We start from the raw sequence: 14,356 nt of genomic DNA, 5'->3' as shown, positions 1-14,356 counted from the left end.
GCACAGGATAGTTTGGATTGTAGTGTGACTTACCCTGACTAGGGTTGTGGTCCCTACTTGGACAAGGGTGAATACCTCTGTCAATTAGAGATCTAATTTCACAGCTAGTAGCTCCAGTCATTGGCACTTAGTTTCTATTTTGCTCTAAGCTTATGATCATGCCAGTGCTGCAATAACTATCAACGTCCCCTCTTCACTCTCCCAATGTTGACAAATCGCACATGTGGACTGTCATTGTGGCAAGGGTGCCTGCGTTGCAGGGATTTTTTTTTTTATGTGCGGGAAGGTGATCCTTCTCGCACATAAACAATCATTAATGAGTCCTTGCTCCTACTGTGTTGTGCCATGCCAACCTCACCCCTGGGGTGACATCATTGTTTTGGCACTGCCTCAGGTTTACATTCTGAGGCAGAGCAAAAAGCAATGGTTGTTGCTTGGGTACGCCAACAGCAACACCCATTGCACACCCCTTTGCCACAGAAATCTGCTTTGGAGTATCCATGTAAACAATGCAGCGTTAAGCCACCCAAAGTGGCATAATGGTACCGTGTAAATAAGTGAAAGGGCAGAGTGCCATAGGAGCATGACAAAATGAGACGCTTTAGTGGTGCTAGGGGCTCATTAACATGTTCCTGAATACCTGCCAAAGGGATATTATTTGATCTGTGACCTACCCAAAGCCACACACACTGACTGAAACATGATTGAGGTGACTGATAGGTATGTGGACTAGCCAGTTTTACTTGAGGATCACAAGCATGCCATGTGACAGTTAGCATGCATGTATTTTGATAGCTTACACCAATCACTACACAAGAGGCTGGGACAAGCACAGATGGTAGCAACAGTAAACTTGATGTCACAAATATATGATGCATGTGTAAGACTGTGAAGGGTAGCCATGAGTGTTTCAGTAACAAAATCTAGATTTAGGGGGAGTGTAATGACAACAACATAATGGCAATGCAAGTCACATTACTTTACAACACAGAGAACTGCTGTATGAGTACCTGTTTTGAAATGTGTGTCATGTACATTGCTGAATGATGTTTGGAATTGTTTATGTGACACCATTCCCAACCTGACAGGTACTTGACTACAGGGGATACACATATTCACATATGTAAGTAATTACTGTTTACAAAGGGATGTTCCTACCAGGCATGCTACGACATAGGCAGTAAATCATTAAGAACATACAGTAAGAAAAAACAAGATTTAATCAAACTACAAATCTTAGCCTAATAAACCCTAAAATAAATATCCTACCTATACTAACCTAAACTGCACTATGTTATCCTAACTTATTTCTACAATTAACTTATCTTATCTTAACATCTAATGCCACACAATAATCATCAACTCCCCACTCCCCTTAAAACAGATCTATGGCGCAACAGTAACTGCAGCTAAACATTGACTAACTAAATATATAGCCTAAACAATCATATAAAAAAAATTGTTTTGTTTTGTATTTTGTATTTTTTCAACACACACACCCAAGACATCACCCCCCACAAATAAACCAAAAAGAGTTACCCAAAAACCCACCCTCTAAGAAAACAATGCTATGTCCCACATCTAATCTACACTGTGTTAACTTATCTAACCCTAACTATCTAAGTACACCAACTCTGTACAAAAATATGTACAAGGGGAAGGGAAGTTCAGCCTATCCAGAACAATGTCCACCTCAGCGCTTCACCACTGCAGCCCTGATCTCTCTGAGTATTTTCATTATTTGGTTGTTCCAGTGCTCCAGTCTGGCAATCAATACTTTTGGTCTGCAAGCTCTGTGAGAAAATCCTGCACATAGGTGGTTCCACATATGTTGGTACAGCCTGTGAACCTGTTGTGGGAGCTTGTTGTTGCAGCTGATTTTGACAGTCCTGCCCCTGTAGAACCTGCCCTGTCTGTGGCCATAGACCTCCCTACTATGTGGGTCCTGGAGGCAGAGGGATCCTTTGGTGGACCCCCTTGAGAGAATGCTTTCCTGGCACCCGATGCACGCTCCCTCTCACAGAGGTGCCTAATCCTCCTGCAGCCCTTTGTGACCTGACGTATGTGGGGGTAGCATTCTACATGCTTCTTAAACTGGCACGTCTAGGATGGGGTCAAGTTTGCAGCTGCAACATGAATGGGACATGTCAGCAAAATGTATGTTAGGCAAACAAACAACCGACATGCAAAGAAAACACCATCTGCAATTGTCACTCATTGTGCAGCACAAATCACAATGCCATCTTAAAGGGCAGGGGTAATACACATCTGCACACAAAACCTCATCTCCACATTGCTCATGTCAAAGGCTAGCTATTGTTCCATAATAACATTGAACCATCTTGGAAAATCTTCAAAGGACCATGTCACCATTGACTAAGATTGTCATACCCATCAGCCATGTGACCATGCTAGGTCACACTCATCATGTTAAATTGCTGAACACTGTCCATCATGCTTGCGCACGTGATCTTAGATCAGTTGCCATGTACCTAACTCATCTAATCAACAACTGAAAGTAAATTCTGGTCCCAGAACAGTTTGTGCCTCATATGGCAAGGACAGATGCCTGGACACATTACTACATGGAAAATGGAGGGTGAAGGAGTCACTCATGTCACACAGAGGAGCATGACCCTACTTTCATGTTTACTCAGGTCAGTATCTGGTGAACTGTGCTGTGGCCTAATGAATAGTCTCAGAGTAACTTGATTTGTCCCACTATGCCCATTGGCTGTATATGTGTCCAAAACTCTGGTCAGTGTGTTTCACAACGGTACTCAGCACCGCCATTTGGTGAGGATTGGGGTCTTTGGTTGGCAGTCAGGTTACCCCTGTCCATGCAAAGACCTTCTCTCTAGTCAGGGTAAGTCACACACAATCCAAATTATCCTGTGCCCACCCTCAGGTAGGTTGGCACTGAGCAGTCAGGCTTAACTTAGAAGGCGATGTGTAAAGTATTTGTGCAATACATCATGCAATAACACAGTATAACACCACAAAAATACACCACACTGTGGTTAGAAAAATACAGAATATTTTTCTGGTTAAATGCAGGTAAAACAATGAAGATTCAATAATTACAGGTTGATGTATCACTTAGAACAAATTATATAAAGAGTCTTTAGTCTTTAAAAAGCAACAAGTGTCTCTTGCAAGCACAAAGTACCTAGTTTGCGTTCAAATTCTCCACAAGGTGAGCGCAGAGAAGGAGATGCGTGGAAAATGGGTAGCTGTGCGTCAGTTTCCAGCATGCACCCAGATTGTGTGACGATAATTTTCTATGCAGGGAAGGCTTTACATTGATTTCCATCGCGCTGATGTGGATCCTCTTCGGGTTGCGGGGTTCTCTGATGCCCCGGGACGATGTAGTGAAATCCTGGATGTGCAGGACGAAGTCACAGGATCTGCGTTGGCAGGGAAATTTCTGTTGCACGGCAGACGCTGCGTCGATTTTTTTCAGGAAGTAGGCTGCGTCGTTCTGGCTCGGCTATGTGTCGATCCAGCGGGCTGGTCGCAATGCTGGTGCTGCATTGATCTCCACTCTGGAAGCCAGGCTGCATCGATCCAGTTCGGCGTGCAGTGATTTTCTCACCACGATGCAGGCTGTGCATTGTTTCTTGCAGGCTGTGTGTTGAATTTTCGCCACACAGGGATTTCTTTGCAGAGATTAAGGCCCTCATTACAACCCTGGCGGTCGGTGTAAAAGCGGCGATAACACCGCAAACAGGCCGGCGAAAAAAAAAATGGGATTACGACTGTGGCGGAGACTGCCAACATAGACAGCCACTTTAACACTCCGACCACCACGGCGGTAGAAACAAACACCGCGGCGGTAACCGCCAACAGACAGGCGGAAGACAAAGTACTGCCCACTGAATTTCAAGACGCCTATCCGCCACCTTTTCCGGGGCGGAACCAACTATATCAAAAGCACGGCGGAAACAGTACACAGAAGGGAAAACACTCACCTCTCGACACTCAACGAGGAACCAGGACGCCATGGAGACCGAACTTCAGGTGTTACCCATGTTGGTTTATCTCCTCTTCTACCAGGAGTACGAACGGAGGCGGCGGCGACTACGGTGAGTACTGCGCCTACAACACAGGGGAGGTGGGGAGGAAAGAGAGTAGAGTGCCTGGTGCCCAGAGTGCTTCATCCTGGTGCAGGTTGCGGTGCAGGTGGCGATTGTGGTGGCGGGGCAGCTAGCGGTGTTCACCGCCGTACAGGTTGGCGTGGTCGTGGACAAAACGTGTGACACTGGTCCCTCAATCGATGCCACCATGCCCTCTCCTGACCGGCTCTTCTGCTTTTGGCCCTTCCCCACCTTTGATGGTGCCGCAGTTGTCTTGCCACTATCCCCTTTAGTTTTTGCTAGTTTTTGCTGATCCCTTGGTGGCTGGTAGTTTTGGCTTCTCCCTCCGGGATGTGGGCACCTTTTTTACCTTGGCAGGTGGTGGAATGTCCTTGCCCTCGCTACATGGCACACTGGTAGCCCTGATGGGTGGCGCACTCGATGACCCCGCAGTTGCTGGCACCAATGTGCCTGGGGATTTGGTGGCTGAGGTGCTGGGCTGGGACCTGGAAAGCCTGGCCCTACGGGAAGGACGGGGGGAGGTGAAGGGACGAGGGCAAAGCTTGCCAGGAAAAGTTTTTTAGACACACTGGGACGGGAAGATGGAGGGGGTTTGGGAGTGAAGGTAGAGGTAGAGGTTGTAGGAGGTGTACGTCTGCTGGATTTGGGTGAATGTGCATGGGTCGGAGACTGTTGTGAGGTTGATGGCTGTTGGGTGGGTGTGTACCTGCGTTTGTGTACTTTGGGAGGAGGGCTCACTGACACACTGGGAGAGGACACTGGGGATGTGTGAATGGTGAGTGCACGTGAGCGGTGTGTGGGGATGGGCGTGCTGGTGGTGAAGGTAGTGGCTCAGGATGTAGTGCATGCAGGTGTGAGTGGAGACGAGAAAGGGAGGGAGGAGGAGGATGTGGAGGAGGGGGAGACAGTGGAGGCAGTGAATATCGCTGTGTCTGCATGGAGATGGTGATAGTGTGAGTGCTTGTGGGATGTGTGGTGCCTATGTTTTCCATGTCCACTCTTGTGTGTTGATGTGTGTGCATGCTGGTCTGATGGTGTGCTTGGGATAGGCTGAGGTACAGGGGATTGGGTCTGGGTGGAGGAAGTTGGATGGGGGAGGCTGGATACAGGGACAATGGCTGCATCAGTGCTGAGGCCAGAGCCTGAAATGCTCTCTGTTGGGCTGCCTGGCCAGAATGAATGCCCTCCAGGTATGCATTTGTTTGTTGCAAATGCCTCTCTACACCCTGGATGGCATTCACAACGGTAGATTGCCCAACAGTGAGGGATCTCAGGAGGTCAATAGCCTCCTCACTGAGGGCAGCAGGGCTAACTGGGGCAGGGCCTGAGGTGCTTGGGGCGAAGGAGATGCCCACCCTCCTGGGTGAGCGGGCATGGGACACACGCTGAGGGGCTGCTGGGAGGGCGGTGCTGGTAGGGGGAGTGGCAGCTGTACCTGTTGATGCGGTGGGCCCAGAGGTGCCCGCCACTGCAAAGGAGCTCCCATCAGAGGAGGAGTGGCTGTCACTGCTGTCTGCTCCTGTCCCGCCGTGGAGCTCCCCTCGCCCTCCGTCCCACTGGTGGCTTTAGACTCCGTTGCTTCACCCTCCAGGGCCAAGTGGGTTGCAGCTCCCTCCTGCTCCGGTGCCAATGCTCCTCCGTCTGATGATGCTATTGCACACAAGAGCAGGGAGACCACAAAAAGGGGGGGGAGACAGAAGAAAGATATTTTAAGTGCATGCAACACCACTACCGTTGGCGGACACAAAACACATGGAGCAGCCCTTTGCACTACACCATGCACTGACAGTTCCTAGAAATTTCAGCTGACCATGGGATACGAGGCCTAAGACCAATTGCTGCACACCTGGAAGTCACAGGAGCCTGACTAGGTGTAGATGGCTCTTTGGGGTTGGGGTGCAACATAGCCTGCCTCACAAGGGACCTTGCCTACCAAGTTCGCCCTGGCCTAGGGGAACCCACTGCCCACCTCCCCCACCCAGACACCTCGTAATGCGCGCAAAGTCATCTGAATGAGAGTGTACTCACCCCCTTGCGGCTGCTGTGATGCCCTCAAGCACCCATCCAACTCCGGATAGGCCACCGCCAGGATCTGGCATATCAGGGGGTCATAGTGCGATGGGCACCCCTCCCACGTTTGGAGGCCATCCCCAGCTGGGCCTCCGCCGTCTTCTTGCTCCAGTGGCGCAGGTCCTCCCATCTTTTACGGCAGTGGGTGCTCCATCTGTGGTAGACCCCTAGGGTCCGGACGTCCTTGGCGACAGCACGCCAAATACCCTTCTTCTGGTGTGCGCTGACCTAAAGGAATGGTACAGGGGGAAAGGAAATTACTCACCCATCCGGACTGTCATACTCTTTGCCCACCAGTTCCCACCCATGCCCTGACACATATACAGTCACCATCCGTACATGCAGGCCTCAGCCTCCCCCATGTATCTTCCATCCACACCACTCAAAACAGGCATTGCCCATGCAGCATGCTCACAGTGTACTCACCTGTTTGTCTGGAGGACCGTACAGTTGCGTGTACTGGGGGAGGACCCCATCCACTAGTTTCTCCAACTCCTCCGAAGTGAAGGCAGGGGCCCTTTCCCCAGACACTGTAACCATCGTTGCTTCCAGACACTGGTCACAGCAGCACTTGCAGTGTAGGTCCTTTCCTGTTGAAGGTCAGGTATCAAGTGAGGGAACAGACAGAAAATGGCGGTCACGTCTGCGGCGGTGCATACCGTCACCGCCGGCATACATCATCATTGGCTGTTAACCAGTGCAGTATTCTGCCGCGGTCTTCGACCGCCCACCACGACGGTGTACAATGCCAGTGCAGTTACCTCATATTCCTTTGTCCCACCTTACATGTCAGGCAGCCGCCATTTCAGGAGGCCACATGGGATGAATGTTAACTGTGTCACACGTATCTGGTCCGGGAGACAGATACCGGCACATTGTGGATTAATATTGTTTGTTCAAATAACAAATTGTGACACCTCAGTGTTGGATGACTCTCTGCTTGCTGTTCTCCATAGGGCACGTCTGCTGGGGCAGGTGATGAGATGGCGGCATCCTCCAGTGTACAGACCCCTGGTGGACCTGTCGACAATGGAAAAGAGACACATCCTAGTCACAAACAGGCTTGATCATGCAATATTCCTGGAACTGTGTGCCCAGTTGGAGCCAGACCTGATTTCAGCTATCCGCCATCCCACAGGAATCCCCCCTCTAGTGCAGGTTCTGTCTGTACTCCATTTCCTGGCAAGCGGGTCTTTTCAAACACAGTGGCTATGGCATCAGGGATGTTTCAGCCAATGTTCTCTAACGTGTTGTCCAGAGTGTTATCTACCCTGCTGAAACACATGCGCAGCTACATCGTTTTCCCTCAGGTAGAGGATTTGCCCACAGTGAAAGGTGACTTCTATGCCCTGGGACATATCCCCAACATCCTTGGTGCCATTGATGGGACACATGTGGCATTTTTACCCCTGCATGAATGAACAGGTGTATAGCAACCGGAAGAGCTACCATTCGATGAATGAGTAGATGGTGTGTTTGGCAGACCAGTACATCTCCCATGTCAATGCCAAGTATCCTGGCTCTGTGCATGACGCTTACATTTTGAGAGATAGCAGCATCCCTTATGTGATAGGGCAACTCCAGAGGCATCGTGTGTGGCTAATAGGTGAGGCCAAGGTCCCAATACAGTTGATATAGATGTCTGGGTATGAGACTGTCCCTAAGTGTTAGTGTGTGTCTAACAGACATCCCTCGACATTTGCAGGTGACTCTGGTTACCCCAACCTGTCATGGCTACTGACCCCAGTGAGGAATCCCAGGACAAGGGCAGAGGAACGCTACAATGAGGCACATGGGTGAACTAGGAGGGTGATCGAACGCACCTTCGGCATCCTGAAGGCCAGATTCTGGTGCCTCCATCTGACAGGTGGCTCCCTATACCACTCACCGAAGAAGGTGTACCAGATAATCGTGGCCTGCTGTATGCTGCACAACCTGGCTTTGCGACACCAGGTGCCTTTTCTGCAGGAGGATGGGCCAGATGGTGGTCTTGTGGCAGCTGTGGAGCCTGTGGACAGTGAAGAAGAGGTGGCAGAAGAAGAGGATATCGACAACCGAAACAACATCATCATGCAATTCTTCCAGTGAGACACAGGTAAGAAGATGTAACTGCTTCCCACATCTCATACTGTTGTTTGAGCTAGCATAAGTCTATCATTTTCACTCAGTGTATGGACCCTGACTTGTCACTTTGACTTTCCATTTCACAGATCTGGGTCCCACTTTGTGCCCTCTGCTCTGTTTACTCCTGGCCTACAGCTGTGTTACATTGGTAAGTGAACAAGTACATTGACATTGCTATATTCCATAGTTATTGCAATTACACATTTGTGAAAGCACAGACTGACTCCAGATTGTTTTGTGATTGAAGGGTGTTTATTCCTGTGCAAATAAGTGGAGGTGGGTTGTAAAATGGGCTGGGGTGATGGTAGAGGAATGTCCATGGCAGAGTCCAGTCTATTTGTTTCACAGGTGCATTGTCCAAAGGGGCATATGAAGTGGAGCAAGGGCAATTTAACCCCTTTGCTGTCAGGCCTTTTCCCCCTCCTGTGCCGAGCCTTTTTTTGGGCTATTTGGGGCAGTTCGCTCTTAGGCCCTCATAACTTTTTGTTCACATAAGCTACCCATGCCAAATTTGCGTCCTTTTTTTCCAACATCATAGGGATTCTAGAGGTACCCAGACTTTGTGGGTTCCCCAGAAGGAGGCCAAGAAATTAGCCAAAATACAGTGAAAATTTCGCTTTTTTCAGAAAAATGGGAAAAAGGGTCTGCAGAAGAAGACTTGTGTTTTTTTCCCTGAAAATGGCATCAACAAAGGGTTTGCGGTGCTTTCAGGAACAGGCAGACTTGAATCAGAAAACCCAATTTTTCAACACAATTTTGGCATTTTACTGGGACATACCCCATTTTTACGATTTTTTGTGCTTTCAGCCTCCTTCCAGTCAGTGACAGAAATGGGCATGAAACCAATGCTGGATCCCAGAAACCGCAACATTTCTGAAAAGTAGACAAAATTCTGAATTGAGCAAGGGGTAATTTGTGTAGATCCTACAAGGGTTTCCTACAGAAAATAACAACTGAAAAAGAAAAATATTGAAATTGAGGTGAAAAAAACATAAATTTTTCTCTACATTTTACTCTGTAACTTTTTCCTGCAATGTCAGATTTTCGAAAGCAATATACCGTTATGTCTGCTGGACTCCTCTGGTTGCGGGGATATATAGGGCTTGTAGGTTCATCAAGAACCCTAGGTACCCAGAGCCAATAAATGAGCTGCACCCTGCAGTGCGTTTTCATTCTATACCGGGTATACAGCAATTCATTTGCTGAAATATAAAGAGTGAAAAATAGCTATCAAGAAAACCTTTGTATTTCCAAAAAGGGCACAAGATAAGGTGTGGAGGAGCAGTGGTTATTTGCACATCTCTTAATTCCGGGGTGACCATACTAGCATGTGAATTACAGGGCATTTCTCAAATAGATGTCTTTTTTACACACTCTCTTATATTTGAAAGGAAAAAATGTAGAGAAAGACAAGGGGCAATAACACTTGTTTTGCTAATCTATGTTACCCCAAGTCTCCCGATTAAAAATGATACCTCACTTGTGAGGGTAGGCCTAGCGCCCGCGACAGGAAACGCCCCAAAACGCAACGTGGACACATCACATTTTTTTAAAGAAAACAGGTGTTTTTTGCAAAGTGCCTACGTGTAGATTTTGGCCTCTAGCTCAGCCGGCACCTAGGGAAACCTACTAAACCTGTGCATTTTTTAAAACTAGAGACCTAGGGGAATCCAAGATGTGGTGACTTGTGGGGCTCTGACCAGGTTCTGTTACCCAGAATCCTTTGCAAATCTCAAAATTTGGCTAAAAAAACACATTTTCCTCACATTTTGGTGACAGAAAGTTCTGGAATCTGAGAGGAGCCACAAATTTCCTTCCACCCAGCATTCCCCCAAGTTTCCTGATAAAAATTATACCTCACTTGTGTGGGTAGGCCTAGCGCCGTGACAGGAAATGACCCAAAACACAACGTGGACACATTACATTTTTTGAAAGAAAACAGAGGTGTTTTTTGCAAAGTGCCTACCTGTAGATTTTGGCCTCTAGCTCAGCCGGCGCCTAGGGAAACCTACCAAACCTGTGCATTTTTTAAAACTATAGACCTAGGGGAATCCAAGATGGGGTGACTTGTGGGGCTCTGACCAGGTTCTGTTACCCAGAATCCTTTGCAAACCTCACAATTTGGCTAAAAAAACAGGTTTTCCTCACATTTCAGTTACAGAAAGTTCTGGAATCTGAGAGGAGCCACAAATTTTCATTCCACCCAGCGTTCCTCCAAGTCTCCCGATAAAAAGTATACCTCACTTGTGTGGGTAGGCCTAGCGCCCGTGACAGGAAATGACCCAAAACACAACGTGGACACATCACATTTTTTGAAAGAAAACTGAGGTTTTTTTGCAAAGTGCCTACCTGTAGATTTTGGCCTCTAGCTCAGCCGGCACCTAGAGAAACCTACCAAACCTGTGCATTTTTGAAAACTAGAGACCTAGGGGAATCCAAGATGGGGTGACTTGTGGGGCTCTGACCAGGTTCTGTTACCCAGAATCCTTTGCAAACCTCAAAATGTGGCTAAAAAAACAAATTTTCCTCACATTTCGGTGACAGAAAGTTCTGGAATCTGAGAGGAGCCACAAATTTCCCTCCACCCAGCGTTCCCCCAAGTCTCACGATAAAAATGATACCTCACTTGTGTGGGTAGGCCTAGCGCCCGTGACAGGAAGTGCCCCAAAACACAACGTGGACACATCACATTTTTTTAAAGAAAACAGAGGTGTTTTTTGCAAAGTGCATACCTGTAGATTTTGGCCTCTAGCTCAGACGGCACCTAGGGAAACCTACCAAACCTGTGCATTTTTGAAAACTAGAGACCTAGGGGAATCCAAGATGGGGTGACTTGTGGGGCTCTGACCAGGTTCTGTTACCCAGAATCCTTTGCAAACCTCAAAATTTGGCTAAAAAACACATTTTCCTCACATTTCAGTGACAGAAAGTTCTGGAATCTGAGAGGAGCCACAAATTTCCTTCCACCCAGCGTTCCCCCAAGTCTCCCGATAAAAATGATACCTCACTTGTGTGGGTAGGCATAGCGCCCGCAACAGGAAATGGCCCAAAACACAACATGGACACATCACATTTTTGCATAGAAAACAGTGCCTACCTGTGGATTTTGGCCTCTAGCTCAGCCGGCCCCAGGGGGGGCAGAAATAGCCTAAAATAAATTTGTCCCCCAATCCCCCCCCCGGAGCGACACTTGCCTACGGGGTCGCTCCCCCTGCGTGACATTGGCGCCAAAAAAAAATCCCCTGTGCCTAGTGGTTTCTGCCCCCTTGGGGACAGATTGACCTAAAATCGGCCAATCTGCCCCCAAGGGGGGTAGAAATGGTCTAAATACAATTTGCCCCCCAGGGGAGCGACCCTTGCCTAATGGGTCGCTCCCCATCTCTAAAAAAACAAACAAACAAAAACACAAAAAAACAATTTGCCCTGGCGCCTAGAGGTTTCTGCCCCCACTGGGGGCAGATCGGCCTAATAACAATAGGCCGATCTGCCCCCGGGGGGGCAGAAATGGCCTAAAATAAATTTGTCCCCCAAGCCCCCCCCCCCCCCCGGAGCGACACTTGCCTACGGGGTCGCTCCCCCTGTGTGACATTGGCGCCAAAAAAAAAATCCCCGGTGCCTAGTGGTTTCTGCCCCCTTGGGGGCAGATTGACCTAAAATCGGCCAATCTGCCCCCAAGGGGGGCAGAAATGGTCTAAATACAATTTGCCCCCCAGGGGAGCGACCCTTGCCTAATGGGTCGCTCCCCATCTCTAAAAAAACAAACAAAAAAAAAACACAAAAAAACAATTTGCCCTGGCGCAGATCGGCCTAATACCAATAAGAAATGGCCTAAAATAAATTTGCCCCCCCTCCCCCCCGGGAGCGACCATTGCCTACAAGGTCGCCCCCCTTGCGTGACGACGCAAAAAAAAAGATCACTGCTACCTAGTGGTTTCTGCCCCCCTCGCGGGCAGATTGACCTAAAATCGGCCGATCTGCCCCCAAAGCGGGCAGAAATGGCCTAAATACAATTTGCCCCTCCAGGGGAGCGACCCTTGCCTAAGGGGTCGCTCCCCATCTCTAAAAAAACAAACAAACATAAAAAAAAAACATTTGCCCTGGTGCCTAGAGGTTTCTGCCCCCCCGGGGGCAGATCGGCCTAATAACAATAGGCCGATCTGCCCCCAGGGGGGCAGAAACGGCCTAAAATAAATTTGCCCCCCCACCCCCTCCGGGGAGCGACCCTTGCCTACAAGGTCGCTCCCTTTGCGTGACGGCGCAAAAAAAGATACCTGGTGCCTAGTGGTTTCTGCCCAGATTGACCTAAAATCGGCCGATCTGCCCCCAAAGCGGGCAGAAATGGCCTAAATTCAATATGCCCCTCCAGGGGAGCGACCCTTGTCCAAGGGGTCGCTCCCTATCTGTAAAACAAAAAAAAAAAAAAAAATCCCTGGTGCCTAGTGGTTATCAGCCTAATCAAAATAGGCTGATCTAACCCCCAGGGGGACAGAAATGGCCTAAAATAATCCCCCCCCCCCAGGGAGCGACCCTTGCCTGAGGGGTCGCTCCCCTTGCATGAAATTCACGTAAAAAAAAAAAACCTCCCTGGTGTCTAGTGGTTTGGCCTCATCAAAATAGGCCAATCTGCCCCCACGGGGGGCAGAAATGGCCTAAATATAATTTGCCCCCCGTGGGGAGCAACCCCACCTAAAAAAAAAAAAAACAGAACAAAAAAAAAAAAAAAAATGATCCATGGTGCCTAGAGGTTTCTGTCCCCAGGGGGAGCAGAAAAGGCCTTCCCAAAAAAATGCCCCCCCCTGGGAGCGACCCTTGCCCAAAGGGTCGCTCCCTTATGTTGATTTAAAAAAAAAAAAATCCCTGGTGTCTAGTGGGGTTTCAAAAGCCGGATTGCAAGCAATCCGGCTTTTGAAACCCTGGGAGAGACTTCAAAGGGAAGGAAATACATTTCCTTCCCTTTGAAGCCTCTCCGGGCCTCCCCCACGTGATTGAAAGAGAAATGCTGAGCATTTCTCTTTCAATCGCGCTGGAAGCTCTGGGAGACCCTGTGACAAATCAGCGCGCGCTCGCGCGCTGATGTCACAGGGGAGGTTGGGGGTGGAAGGGGAAGGGCTTCCCCTTCCATCCCTGACTTGGGGGTTGGGGGGAACCCCACAGAGGGAGCGCTAGCGCTCCCTCTGGGCTCTGTGACCAGGACGTAATGGTTACGTCCTGGGCACAGCAGCACTGTGCCTCAGGACGTAACTATTACGTCCTGGGCACAGAACCGGTTAAGGATGGACAGGGTGACATAGTGGGACAGAAGGGTGACATTCAGGGGGTCTCATTTCCTGGCGGGGGTCTTGGCAATGTTCTCTGTCTTGTTCCTGGATCTCAGGGACCGTTTGGGGGGTGGTTCTCCATCTGCAGGGGGTAAGGTGCTGGTGTGCTGTAGTTCCTGTGGCGGTGCCTCCTGTCCACTAGCGCCAGCGGAGGTGGAGGGCTGTTCATCGTCCAGGCTAGTGTCAGGGGCCCCTTGTTGTGCCACTGTGTCCCTCCTGGTGTTGAGAAGGTCTGCCAGCACCTCTGCAATGGTGACCAGGGTGGTGTTAATGGACTTCAAGTCCTCCCTGATCCCCAGGTAGTGTTCCTCCTGCAGCCGCTGGGCCTCCTGAAATTTGGCCAGTACCATTGCCATGGACTCCTGGGAATGATGGTAAGATCCCATGATGTTGGAGAGTGCCTTGTGGAGTGTCGGTTCCCTGGGCCTGTCCCCCCCTATCGCACAGCAGTCCTCCCAGTTTCCCTGTTATCATGTGCCTCTATCCCCTGAACCGTGTGCCCACTGCCACTGCCCCCAGGTCCCTGATCGTTGTGTGTTAGTGGGGTTGCCTGGGTTCCCTGTAGTGGTGGACACACTGCTGATTGACGTGTCCTGGGGACAGAGGGATGGGCCCGCTGGGTGGGTTCTTTGCTGGTGTTTCCTGAGGGGGGAGGCTCTGTGGTGGTTTGTGACAGTGGCAGGGGAGCCGACTGTTCTGAGGTCCCAGATGGGCTGGGCTCGTCATCTTGATCCAGGCATGCAGAGC

This window comes from Pleurodeles waltl, chromosome 2_1, assembly GCF_031143425.1.
Source record: "Pleurodeles waltl isolate 20211129_DDA chromosome 2_1, aPleWal1.hap1.20221129, whole genome shotgun sequence".
NCBI classification, from domain to species: domain Eukaryota; kingdom Metazoa; phylum Chordata; class Amphibia; order Caudata; family Salamandridae; genus Pleurodeles; species Pleurodeles waltl.
Note: the sequence above shows the minus strand (reverse complement) of the source record.